This window comes from Mytilus edulis, chromosome 8 (assembly GCF_963676685.1).
Source record: "Mytilus edulis chromosome 8, xbMytEdul2.2, whole genome shotgun sequence".
Taxonomy (NCBI): domain Eukaryota; kingdom Metazoa; phylum Mollusca; class Bivalvia; order Mytilida; family Mytilidae; genus Mytilus; species Mytilus edulis.
This window is the reverse complement of record NC_092351.1, coordinates 68355110-68367809: the sequence shown is the minus strand read 5'-3', so window position 1 is coordinate 68367809 and position 12700 is coordinate 68355110. Positions and strand designations below refer to the sequence as shown.

Sequence of the window (12700 nt, the reverse complement as noted above, 5' to 3'; positions counted from 1 at the left end):
TCTATATAGCTTTTGGCAGATGACAGAATGGTTCAGAAACTGACATTTACCATTATCTAACGTGTTATATATCATACTGAATGGTTAAATTGTGCCAGTTGAAGAAAGAAAAAAAGAAAACAACCACAGCAATTGCTTTTAACGTGTTACAATTTATAGTTGCTGTATTGAGACCTTTTACAGTTTTAATGACAATCCGTGTAGTGGTTATCACGTCTGCTTTACACGCAGAAGGTCGCGAGTTCGAACCTCGCCAGAACCTGGTTTGTTTTTGCAAATGGGCACTCCATTACTTTTAATAACGAAAGAAATTGTTTGTGTAACTGTAACTGTTTGAAACCTAAAATTTGGCTAGACATAATAATTCAGAAATATTTCTTGGCACCCAAGGTCCTGCGGCAATCTATTGAAAAACCTATCATCTCCAAAACAGTATGTATACTGAGGCAAATGTGAGGTCTATATAGCTTTTGGCAGATGACAGAATGGTTCAGAAACTGACATTTACCATTATCTAACGTGTTATATATCATACTGAATGGTTAAATTGTGCCAGTTGAAGAAAGAAAAAAAGAAAACAACCACAGCAATTGCTTTTAACGTGTTACAATTTATAGTTGCTGTATTGAGACCTTTTACAGTTTTAATGACAATCCGTGTAGTAAATCCTACCGTTTTCTCAAATTGTTAAACTGTTAAACTTCGGCGTCGAATCAAAAGAGGATAACTACATGCAATTATGCCGATAATATATCTAACTTAAACAAGTTGACAAATGACAGACGTACATTAAAAACAAAACAAATAGGGACCTATTCAAGTGCACCTTTCATGATGCACTCGCCTTAAATGCAATGAAACAATAACAGTCATTGCTGCCTGGGAATGATTGTTGGTTCCGTTTGATACATGTAATGACATATCTATTTGATGCAATTTCCTCTCGATTTTGATTATTGTTTCAATTTGAGATTTCGTAGTAAACCGTCTCGGAAATGAAGTGTTGTTAAGATTGAAATAAACAATTAATTTCCCCATAGGCGACAATGGTAGCCTTTTTTGAGATACCGACTTTAGAAAGTTGATTTTTTTTAACGAAACCTTGCTAGAATCAAAAAAAAGTTATTAGGACAGTATTTTTTGGTCCAAAAAAATATAGGTTCGCGTTGCTTTTCTTAGCGTATTTTGTACTTATCTCCCATGCCTATCAATTTTGCCCTTAAAACATACATACGTGTCTTGACCTAGTGTTGAAAAGTCATCTCGATCAGTGCCTTTATAGGGCTATGGAATAATTTTTATTTTGCCTTTTGTATAAAGCAGAGTGCACGAAGTCTCTAATAATAAAAAAATAACGGGCGCACATTTCGACCAATCAGGATTAGCCATACTCTTAATTCTGAATACCATGTTATGCTCATAAACTGACTGCGCCCATAAAATCTAATGGTGTATTGTAACCGTGGCTTAATCCTGCTTTCTTTTCTTTTCTTTTTAGTTAAAAAGAGCTATTTGACATTAAAAAAAAAAAGAGGAAAATTTCTCGACAAAAGAGTCTCACATTTGTAGAAGTTGACGCGTCAGTGCCAATGTAAAAAAAAAAACAACCTTGTCCAGGCCGAAAAAAAGTATGTTTCCGCTGAGGATTGAACTCAGGACCTTCCGCGTGTTAAGCGGATGTGATAACCACTACACCACGGAAACCATTAATGAAATGTGCCTTATTCATTTATTTAGTAGTCAGCTGTCCGACTGATCATTGGCATATTGGTGTTTTTTTAATACTCATTTGCATTACTGTTATTGGTTTTTTTTCAAAGCATATTGTATTAAACATTTGAAGAGTCCGTCATGCAAACTTATTTATAGGCCGTCATGCAAACTTATTTATAGGAAGCACTTCTAAAACCTACAAGAAGTACATGATACATTCTGAAATATGGAAGACTGGTACAGTTTTCTTTTTATCTTGCTTTCCCCATGTGTGTCAGTGGTTTCATTTTAACCTGTGTGTGCTAAAGTAATCTAAGTTGAGAGGCCCACGTTAGACTTTGATGATATGCCTATTTGTATAGCGCCGCATTTTCACATGATATATAAACTGAAGTATAAATTCGATAATATTTGATAAGTATATTGTCCGGTTCTGTGGTGTAGTGGTTATCACGTCTGCTTTACACGCAGAAGGTCGCGAGTTCGAACCTCGCCAGAACCTGGTTTGTTTTTGCAAATGGGCACTCCATTACTTTTAATAACGAAAGAAATTGTTTGTGTAACTGTAACTGTTTGAAACCTAAAATTTGGCTAGACATAATAATTCAGAAATATTTCTTGGCACCCAAGGTCCTGCGGCAATCTATTGAAAAACCTATCATCTCCAAAACAGTATGTATACTGAGGCAAATGTGAGGTCTATATAGCTTTTGGCAGATGACAGAATGGTTCAGAAACTGACATTTACCATTATCTAACGTGTTATATATCATACTGAATGGTTAAATTGTGCCAGTTGAAGAAAGAAAAAAAGAAAACAACCACAGCAATTGCTTTTAACGTGTTACAATTTATAGTTGCTGTATTGAGACCTTTTACAGTTTTAATGACAATCCGTGTAGTGGTTATCACGTCTGCTTTACACGCAGAAGGTCGCGAGTTCGAACCTCGCCAGAACCTGGTTTGTTTTTGCAAATGGGCACTCCATTACTTTTAATAACGAAAGAAATTGTTTGTGTAACTGTAACTGTTTGAAACCTAAAATTTGGCTAGACATAATAATTCAGAAATATTTCTTGGCACCCAAGGTCCTGCGGCAATCTATTGAAAAACCTATCATCTCCAAAACAGTATGTATACTGAGGCAAATGTGAGGTCTATATAGCTTTTGGCAGATGACAGAATGGTTCAGAAACTGACATTTACCATTATCTAACGTGTTATATATCATACTGAATGGTTAAATTGTGCCAGTTGAAGAAAGAAAAAAAGAAAACAACCACAGCAATTGCTTTTAACGTGTTACAATTTATAGTTGCTGTATTGAGACCTTTTACAGTTTTAATGACAATCCGTGTAGTAAATCCTACCGTTTTCTCAAATTGTTAAACTGTTAAACTTCGGCGTCGAATCAAAAGAGGATAACTACATGCAATTATGCCGATAATATATCTAACTTAAACAAGTTGACAAATGACAGACGTACATTAAAAACAAAACAAGTAGGGACCTATTCAAGTGCACCTTTCATGATGCACTCGCCTTAAATGCAATGAAACAATAACAGTCATTGCTGCCTGGGAATGATTGTTGGTTCCGTTTGATACATGTAATGACATATCTATTTGATGCAATTTCCTCTCGATTTTGATTATTGTTTCAATTTGAGATTTCGTAGTAAACCGTCTCGGAAATGAAGTGTTGTTAAGATTGAAATAAACAATTAATTTCCCCATAGGCGACAATGGTAGCCTTTTTTGAGATACCGACTTTAGAAAGTTGATTTTTTTTAACGAAACCTTGCTAGAATCAAAAAAAAGTTATTAGGACAGTATTTTTTGGTCCAAAAAAATATAGGTTCGCGTTGCTTTTCTTAGCGTATTTTGTACTTATCTCTCATGCCTATCAATTTTGCCCTTAAAACATACATACGTGTCTTGACCTAGTGTTGAAAAGTCATCTCGATCAGTGCCTTTATAGGGCTATGGAATAATTTTTATTTTGCCTTTTGTATAAAGCAGAGTGCACGAAGTCTCTAATAATAAAAAAATAACGGGCGCACATTTCGACCAATCAGGATTAGCCATACTCTTAATTCTGAATACCATGTTATGCTCATAAACTGACTGCGCCCATAAAATCTAATGGTGTATTGTAACCGTGGCTTAATCCTGCTTTCTTTTCTTTTCTTTTTAGTTAAAAAGAGCTATTTGACATTAAAAAAAAAAAGAGGAAAATTTCTCGACAAAAGAGTCTCACATTTGTAGAAGTTGACGCGTCAGTGCCAATGTAAAAAAAAACAACCTTGTCCAGGCCGAAAAAAAGTATGTTTCCGCTGAGGATTGAACTCAGGACCTTCCGCGTGTTAAGCGGATGTGATAACCACTACACCACGGAAACCATTAATGAAATGTGCCTTATTCATTTATTTAGTAGTCAGCTGTCCGACTGATCATTGGCATATTGGTGCTAAAGTAATCTAAGTTGAGAGGCCCACGTTAGACTTTGATGATATGCCTATTTGTATAGCGCCGCATTTTCACATGATATATAAACTGAAGTATAAATTCGATAATATTTGATAAGTATATTGTCCGGTTCTGTGGTGTAGTGGTTATCACGTCTGCTTTACACGCAGAAGGTCGCGAGTTCGAACCTCGCCAGAACCTGGTTTGTTTTTGCAAATGGGCACTCCATTACTTTTAATAACGAAAGAAATTGTTTGTGTAACTGTAACTGTTTGAAACCTAAAATTTGGCTAGACATAATAATTCAGAAATATTTCTTGGCACCCAAGGTCCTGCGGCAATCTATTGAAAAACCTATCATCTCCAAAACAGTATGTATACTGAGGCAAATGTGAGGTCTATATAGCTTTTGGCAGATGACAGAATGGTTCAGAAACTGACATTTACCATTATCTAACGTGTTATATATCATACTGAATGGTTAAATTGTGCCAGTTGAAGAAAGAAAAAAAGAAAACAACCACAGCAATTGCTTTTAACGTGTTACAATTTATAGTTGCTGTATTGAGACCTTTTACAGTTTTAATGACAATCCGTGTAGTAAATCCTACCGTTTTCTCAAATTGTTAAACTGTTAAACTTCGGCGTCGAATCAAAAGAGGATAACTACATGCAATTATGCCGATAATATATCTAACTTAAACAAGTTGACAAATGACAGACGTACATTAAAAACAAAACAAGTAGGGACCTATTCAAGTGCACCTTTCATGATGCACTCGCCTTAAATGCAATGAAACAATAACAGTCATTGCTGCCTGGGAATGATTGTTGGTTCCGTTTGATACATGTAATGACATATCTATTTGATGCAATTTCCTCTCGATTTTGATTATTGTTTCAATTTGAGATTTCGTAGTAAACCGTCTCGGAAATGAAGTGTTGTTAAGATTGAAATAAACAATTAATTTCCCCATAGGCGACAATGGTAGCCTTTTTTGAGATACCGACTTTAGAAAGTTGATTTTTTTTAACGAAACCTTGCTAGAATCAAAAAAAAGTTATTAGGACAGTATTTTTTGGTCCAAAAAAATATAGGTTCGCGTTGCTTTTCTTAGCGTATTTTGTACTTATCTCCCATGCCTATCAATTTTGCCCTTAAAACATACATACGTGTCTTGACCTAGTGTTGAAAAGTCATCTCGATCAGTGCCTTTATAGGGCTATGGAATAATTTTTATTTTGCCTTTTGTATAAAGCAGAGTGCACGAAGTCTCTAATAATAAAAAAATAACGGGCGCACATTTCGACCAATCAGGATTAGCCATACTCTTAATTCTGAATACCATGTTATGCTCATAAACTGACTGCGCCCATAAAATCTAATGGTGTATTGTAACCGTGGCTTAATCCTGCTTTCTTTTCTTTTCTTTTTAGTTAAAAAGAGCTATTTGACATTAAAAAAAAAAAGAGGAAAATTTCTCGACAAAAGAGTCTCACATTTGTAGAAGTTGACGCGTCAGTGCCAATGTAAAAAAAAACAACCTTGTCCAGGCCGAAAAAAAGTATGTTTCCGCTGAGGATTGAACTCAGGACCTTCCGCGTGTTAAGCGGATGTGATAACCACTACACCACGGAAACCATTAATGAAATGTGCCTTATTCATTTATTTAGTAGTCAGCTGTCCGACTGATCATTGGCATATTGGTGTTTTTTTAATACTCATTTGCATTACTGTTATTGGTTTTTTTTCAAAGCATATTGTATTAAACATTTGAAGAGTCCGTCATGCAAACTTATTTATAGGCCGTCATGCAAACTTATTTATAGGAAGCACTTCTAAAACCTACAAGAAGTACATGATACATTCTGAAATATGGAAGACTGGTACAGTTTTCTTTTTATCTTGCTTTCCCCATGTGTGTCAGTGGTTTCATTTTAACCTGTGTGTGCTAAAGTAATCTAAGTTGAGAGGCCCACGTTAGACTTTGATGATATGCCTATTTGTATAGCGCCGCATTTTCACATGATATATAAACTGAAGTATAAATTCGATAATATTTGATAAGTATATTGTCCGGTTCTGTGGTGTAGTGGTTATCACGTCTGCTTTACACGCAGAAGGTCGCGAGTTCGAACCTCGCCAGAACCTGGTTTGTTTTTGCAAATGGGCACTCCATTACTTTTAATAACGAAAGAAATTGTTTGTGTAACTGTAACTGTTTGAAACCTAAAATTTGGCTAGACATAATAATTCAGAAATATTTCTTGGCACCCAAGGTCCTGCGGCAATCTATTGAAAAACCTATCATCTCCAAAACAGTATGTATACTGAGGCAAATGTGAGGTCTATATAGCTTTTGGCAGATGACAGAATGGTTCAGAAACTGACATTTACCATTATCTAACGTGTTATATATCATACTGAATGGTTAAATTGTGCCAGTTGAAGAAAGAAAAAAAGAAAACAACCACAGCAATTGCTTTTAACGTGTTACAATTTATAGTTGCTGTATTGAGACCTTTTACAGTTTTAATGACAATCCGTGTAGTGGTTATCACGTCTGCTTTACACGCAGAAGGTCGCGAGTTCGAACCTCGCCAGAACCTGGTTTGTTTTTGCAAATGGGCACTCCATTACTTTTAATAACGAAAGAAATTGTTTGTGTAACTGTAACTGTTTGAAACCTAAAATTTGGCTAGACATAATAATTCAGAAATATTTCTTGGCACCCAAGGTCCTGCGGCAATCTATTGAAAAACCTATCATCTCCAAAACAGTATGTATACTGAGGCAAATGTGAGGTCTATATAGCTTTTGGCAGATGACAGAATGGTTCAGAAACTGACATTTACCATTATCTAACGTGTTATATATCATACTGAATGGTTAAATTGTGCCAGTTGAAGAAAGAAAAAAAGAAAACAACCACAGCAATTGCTTTTAACGTGTTACAATTTATAGTTGCTGTATTGAGACCTTTTACAGTTTTAATGACAATCCGTGTAGTAAATCCTACCGTTTTCTCAAATTGTTAAACTGTTAAACTTCGGCGTCGAATCAAAAGAGGATAACTACATGCAATTATGCCGATAATATATCTAACTTAAACAAGTTGACAAATGACAGACGTACATTAAAAACAAAACAAATAGGGACCTATTCAAGTGCACCTTTCATGATGCACTCGCCTTAAATGCAATGAAACAATAACAGTCATTGCTGCCTGGGAATGATTGTTGGTTCCGTTTGATACATGTAATGACATATCTATTTGATGCAATTTCCTCTCGATTTTGATTATTGTTTCAATTTGAGATTTCGTAGTAAACCGTCTCGGAAATGAAGTGTTGTTAAGATTGAAATAAACAATTAATTTCCCCATAGGCGACAATGGTAGCCTTTTTTGAGATACCGACTTTAGAAAGTTGATTTTTTTTAACGAAACCTTGCTAGAATCAAAAAAAAGTTATTAGGACAGTATTTTTTGGTCCAAAAAAATATAGGTTCGCGTTGCTTTTCTTAGCGTATTTTGTACTTATCTCCCATGCCTATCAATTTTGCCCTTAAAACATACATACGTGTCTTGACCTAGTGTTGAAAAGTCATCTCGATCAGTGCCTTTATAGGGCTATGGAATAATTTTTATTTTGCCTTTTGTATAAAGCAGAGTGCACGAAGTCTCTAATAATAAAAAAATAACGGGCGCACATTTCGACCAATCAGGATTAGCCATACTCTTAATTCTGAATACCATGTTATGCTCATAAACTGACTGCGCCCATAAAATCTAATGGTGTATTGTAACCGTGGCTTAATCCTGCTTTCTTTTCTTTTCTTTTTAGTTAAAAAGAGCTATTTGACATTAAAAAAAAAAAGAGGAAAATTTCTCGACAAAAGAGTCTCACATTTGTAGAAGTTGACGCGTCAGTGCCAATGTAAAAAAAAAAACAACCTTGTCCAGGCCGAAAAAAAGTATGTTTCCGCTGAGGATTGAACTCAGGACCTTCCGCGTGTTAAGCGGATGTGATAACCACTACACCACGGAAACCATTAATGAAATGTGCCTTATTCATTTATTTAGTAGTCAGCTGTCCGACTGATCATTGGCATATTGGTGTTTTTTTAATACTCATTTGCATTACTGTTATTGGTTTTTTTTCAAAGCATATTGTATTAAACATTTGAAGAGTCCGTCATGCAAACTTATTTATAGGCCGTCATGCAAACTTATTTATAGGAAGCACTTCTAAAACCTACAAGAAGTACATGATACATTCTGAAATATGGAAGACTGGTACAGTTTTCTTTTTATCTTGCTTTCCCCATGTGTGTCAGTGGTTTCATTTTAACCTGTGTGTGCTAAAGTAATCTAAGTTGAGAGGCCCACGTTAGACTTTGATGATATGCCTATTTGTATAGCGCCGCATTTTCACATGATATATAAACTGAAGTATAAATTCGATAATATTTGATAAGTATATTGTCCGGTTCTGTGGTGTAGTGGTTATCACGTCTGCTTTACACGCAGAAGGTCGCGAGTTCGAACCTCGCCAGAACCTGGTTTGTTTTTGCAAATGGGCACTCCATTACTTTTAATAACGAAAGAAATTGTTTGTGTAACTGTAACTGTTTGAAACCTAAAATTTGGCTAGACATAATAATTCAGAAATATTTCTTGGCACCCAAGGTCCTGCGGCAATCTATTGAAAAACCTATCATCTCCAAAACAGTATGTATACTGAGGCAAATGTGAGGTCTATATAGCTTTTGGCAGATGACAGAATGGTTCAGAAACTGACATTTACCATTATCTAACGTGTTATATATCATACTGAATGGTTAAATTGTGCCAGTTGAAGAAAGAAAAAAAGAAAACAACCACAGCAATTGCTTTTAACGTGTTACAATTTATAGTTGCTGTATTGAGACCTTTTACAGTTTTAATGACAATCCGTGTAGTGGTTATCACGTCTGCTTTACACGCAGAAGGTCGCGAGTTCGAACCTCGCCAGAACCTGGTTTGTTTTTGCAAATGGGCACTCCATTACTTTTAATAACGAAAGAAATTGTTTGTGTAACTGTAACTGTTTGAAACCTAAAATTTGGCTAGACATAATAATTCAGAAATATTTCTTGGCACCCAAGGTCCTGCGGCAATCTATTGAAAAACCTATCATCTCCAAAACAGTATGTATACTGAGGCAAATGTGAGGTCTATATAGCTTTTGGCAGATGACAGAATGGTTCAGAAACTGACATTTACCATTATCTAACGTGTTATATATCATACTGAATGGTTAAATTGTGCCAGTTGAAGAAAGAAAAAAAGAAAACAACCACAGCAATTGCTTTTAACGTGTTACAATTTATAGTTGCTGTATTGAGACCTTTTACAGTTTTAATGACAATCCGTGTAGTGGTTATCACGTCTGCTTTACACGCAGAAGGTCGCGAGTTCGAACCTCGCCAGAACCTGGTTTGTTTTTGCAAATGGGCACTCCATTACTTTTAATAACGAAAGAAATTGTTTGTGTAACTGTAACTGTTTGAAACCTAAAATTTGGCTAGACATAATAATTCAGAAATATTTCTTGGCACCCAAGGTCCTGCGGCAATCTATTGAAAAACCTATCATCTCCAAAACAGTATGTATACTGAGGCAAATGTGAGGTCTATATAGCTTTTGGCAGATGACAGAATGGTTCAGAAACTGACATTTACCATTATCTAACGTGTTATATATCATACTGAATGGTTAAATTGTGCCAGTTGAAGAAAGAAAAAAAGAAAACAACCACAGCAATTGCTTTTAACGTGTTACAATTTATAGTTGCTGTATTGAGACCTTTTACAGTTTTAATGACAATCCGTGTAGTAAATCCTACCGTTTTCTCAAATTGTTAAACTGTTAAACTTCGGCGTCGAATCAAAAGAGGATAACTACATGCAATTATGCCGATAATATATCTAACTTAAACAAGTTGACAAATGACAGACGTACATTAAAAACAAAACAAGTAGGGACCTATTCAAGTGCACCTTTCATGATGCACTCGCCTTAAATGCAATGAAACAATAACAGTCATTGCTGCCTGGGAATGATTGTTGGTTCCGTTTGATACATGTAATGACATATCTATTTGATGCAATTTCCTCTCGATTTTGATTATTGTTTCAATTTGAGATTTCGTAGTAAACCGTCTCGGAAATGAAGTGTTGTTAAGATTGAAATAAACAATTAATTTCCCCATAGGCGACAATGGTAGCCTTTTTTGAGATACCGACTTTAGAAAGTTGATTTTTTTTAACGAAACCTTGCTAGAATCAAAAAAAAGTTATTAGGACAGTATTTTTTGGTCCAAAAAAATATAGGTTCGCGTTGCTTTTCTTAGCGTATTTTGTACTTATCTCCCATGCCTATCAATTTTGCCCTTAAAACATACATACGTGTCTTGACCTAGTGTTGAAAAGTCATCTCGATCAGTGCCTTTATAGGGCTATGGAATAATTTTTATTTTGCCTTTTGTATAAAGCAGAGTGCACGAAGTCTCTAATAATAAAAAAATAACGGGCGCACATTTCGACCAATCAGGATTAGCCATACTCTTAATTCTGAATACCATGTTATGCTCATAAACTGACTGCGCCCATAAAATCTAATGGTGTATTGTAACCGTGGCTTAATCCTGCTTTCTTTTCTTTTCTTTTTAGTTAAAAAGAGCTATTTGACATTAAAAAAAAAAAGAGGAAAATTTCTCGACAAAAGAGTCTCACATTTGTAGAAGTTGACGCGTCAGTGCCAATGTAAAAAAAAACAACCTTGTCCAGGCCGAAAAAAAGTATGTTTCCGCTGAGGATTGAACTCAGGACCTTCCGCGTGTTAAGCGGATGTGATAACCACTACACCACGGAAACCATTAATGAAATGTGCCTTATTCATTTATTTAGTAGTCAGCTGTCCGACTGATCATTGGCATATTGGTGCTAAAGTAATCTAAGTTGAGAGGCCCACGTTAGACTTTGATGATATGCCTATTTGTATAGCGCCGCATTTTCACATGATATATAAACTGAAGTATAAATTCGATAATATTTGATAAGTATATTGTCCGGTTCTGTGGTGTAGTGGTTATCACGTCTGCTTTACACGCAGAAGGTCGCGAGTTCGAACCTCGCCAGAACCTGGTTTGTTTTTGCAAATGGGCACTCCATTACTTTTAATAACGAAAGAAATTGTTTGTGTAACTGTAACTGTTTGAAACCTAAAATTTGGCTAGACATAATAATTCAGAAATATTTCTTGGCACCCAAGGTCCTGCGGCAATCTATTGAAAAACCTATCATCTCCAAAACAGTATGTATACTGAGGCAAATGTGAGGTCTATATAGCTTTTGGCAGATGACAGAATGGTTCAGAAACTGACATTTACCATTATCTAACGTGTTATATATCATACTGAATGGTTAAATTGTGCCAGTTGAAGAAAGAAAAAAAGAAAACAACCACAGCAATTGCTTTTAACGTGTTACAATTTATAGTTGCTGTATTGAGACCTTTTACAGTTTTAATGACAATCCGTGTAGTGGTTATCACGTCTGCTTTACACGCAGAAGGTCGCGAGTTCGAACCTCGCCAGAACCTGGTTTGTTTTTGCAAATGGGCACTCCATTACTTTTAATAACGAAAGAAATTGTTTGTGTAACTGTAACTGTTTGAAACCTAAAATTTGGCTAGACATAATAATTCAGAAATATTTCTTGGCACCCAAGGTCCTGCGGCAATCTATTGAAAAACCTATCATCTCCAAAACAGTATGTATACTGAGGCAAATGTGAGGTCTATATAGCTTTTGGCAGATGACAGAATGGTTCAGAAACTGACATTTACCATTATCTAACGTGTTATATATCATACTGAATGGTTAAATTGTGCCAGTTGAAGAAAGAAAAAAAGAAAACAACCACAGCAATTGCTTTTAACGTGTTACAATTTATAGTTGCTGTATTGAGACCTTTTACAGTTTTAATGACAATCCGTGTAGTAAATCCTACCGTTTTCTCAAATTGTTAAACTGTTAAACTTCGGCGTCGAATCAAAAGAGGATAACTACATGCAATTATGCCGATAATATATCTAACTTAAACAAGTTGACAAATGACAGACGTACATTAAAAACAAAACAAATAGGGACCTATTCAAGTGCACCTTTCATGATGCACTCGCCTTAAATGCAATGAAACAATAACAGTCATTGCTGCCTGGGAATGATTGTTGGTTCCGTTTGATACATGTAATGACATATCTATTTGATGCAATTTCCTCTCGATTTTGATTATTGTTTCAATTTGAGATTTCGTAGTAAACCGTCTCGGAAATGAAGTGTTGTTAAGATTGAAATAAACAATTAATTTCCCCATAGGCGACAATGGTAGCCTTTTTTGAGATACCGACTTTAGAAAGTTGATTTTTTTTAACGAAACCTTGCTAGAATCAAAAAAAAGTTATTAGGACAGT

At 35.4% G+C, this 12700-nt stretch overlaps 10 non-coding genes across 10 annotated transcripts; 5 read left to right on the top strand and 5 right to left on the bottom strand.

Moving 5' to 3' along the window:
* Nucleotides 1–1631: 1631 nt before the first annotated feature.
* On the bottom strand, nucleotides 1632–1704 carry Trnav-aac (transfer RNA valine (anticodon AAC)). Its single transcript has one exon. It is a non-coding gene; the product is annotated as a tRNA-Val (tRNA).
* Nucleotides 1705–2142: 438 nt separating this feature from the next.
* Nucleotides 2143–2215, top strand: Trnav-uac (transfer RNA valine (anticodon UAC)). Its single transcript has one exon. It is a non-coding gene; the product is annotated as a tRNA-Val (tRNA).
* Nucleotides 2216–4040: 1825 nt separating this feature from the next.
* On the bottom strand, nucleotides 4041–4113 carry Trnav-aac (transfer RNA valine (anticodon AAC)). The gene has a single exon. It is a non-coding gene; the product is annotated as a tRNA-Val (tRNA).
* A 196-nt stretch (nucleotides 4114–4309) lies between these two features.
* Trnav-uac (transfer RNA valine (anticodon UAC)) lies at nucleotides 4310–4382 on the top strand. The gene has a single exon. It is a non-coding gene; the product is annotated as a tRNA-Val (tRNA).
* Nucleotides 4383–5749: 1367 nt separating this feature from the next.
* Trnav-aac (transfer RNA valine (anticodon AAC)) lies at nucleotides 5750–5822 on the bottom strand. Its single transcript has one exon. It is a non-coding gene; the product is annotated as a tRNA-Val (tRNA).
* A 438-nt stretch (nucleotides 5823–6260) lies between these two features.
* Trnav-uac (transfer RNA valine (anticodon UAC)) lies at nucleotides 6261–6333 on the top strand. The gene has a single exon. It is a non-coding gene; the product is annotated as a tRNA-Val (tRNA).
* A 1827-nt stretch (nucleotides 6334–8160) lies between these two features.
* On the bottom strand, nucleotides 8161–8233 carry Trnav-aac (transfer RNA valine (anticodon AAC)). The gene has a single exon. It is a non-coding gene; the product is annotated as a tRNA-Val (tRNA).
* A 438-nt stretch (nucleotides 8234–8671) lies between these two features.
* Nucleotides 8672–8744, top strand: Trnav-uac (transfer RNA valine (anticodon UAC)). Its single transcript has one exon. It is a non-coding gene; the product is annotated as a tRNA-Val (tRNA).
* Nucleotides 8745–11027: 2283 nt separating this feature from the next.
* Nucleotides 11028–11100, bottom strand: Trnav-aac (transfer RNA valine (anticodon AAC)). The gene has a single exon. It is a non-coding gene; the product is annotated as a tRNA-Val (tRNA).
* Nucleotides 11101–11296: 196 nt separating this feature from the next.
* Nucleotides 11297–11369, top strand: Trnav-uac (transfer RNA valine (anticodon UAC)). The gene has a single exon. It is a non-coding gene; the product is annotated as a tRNA-Val (tRNA).
* The last annotated feature ends 1331 nt before the right edge of the window (nucleotides 11370–12700 follow it).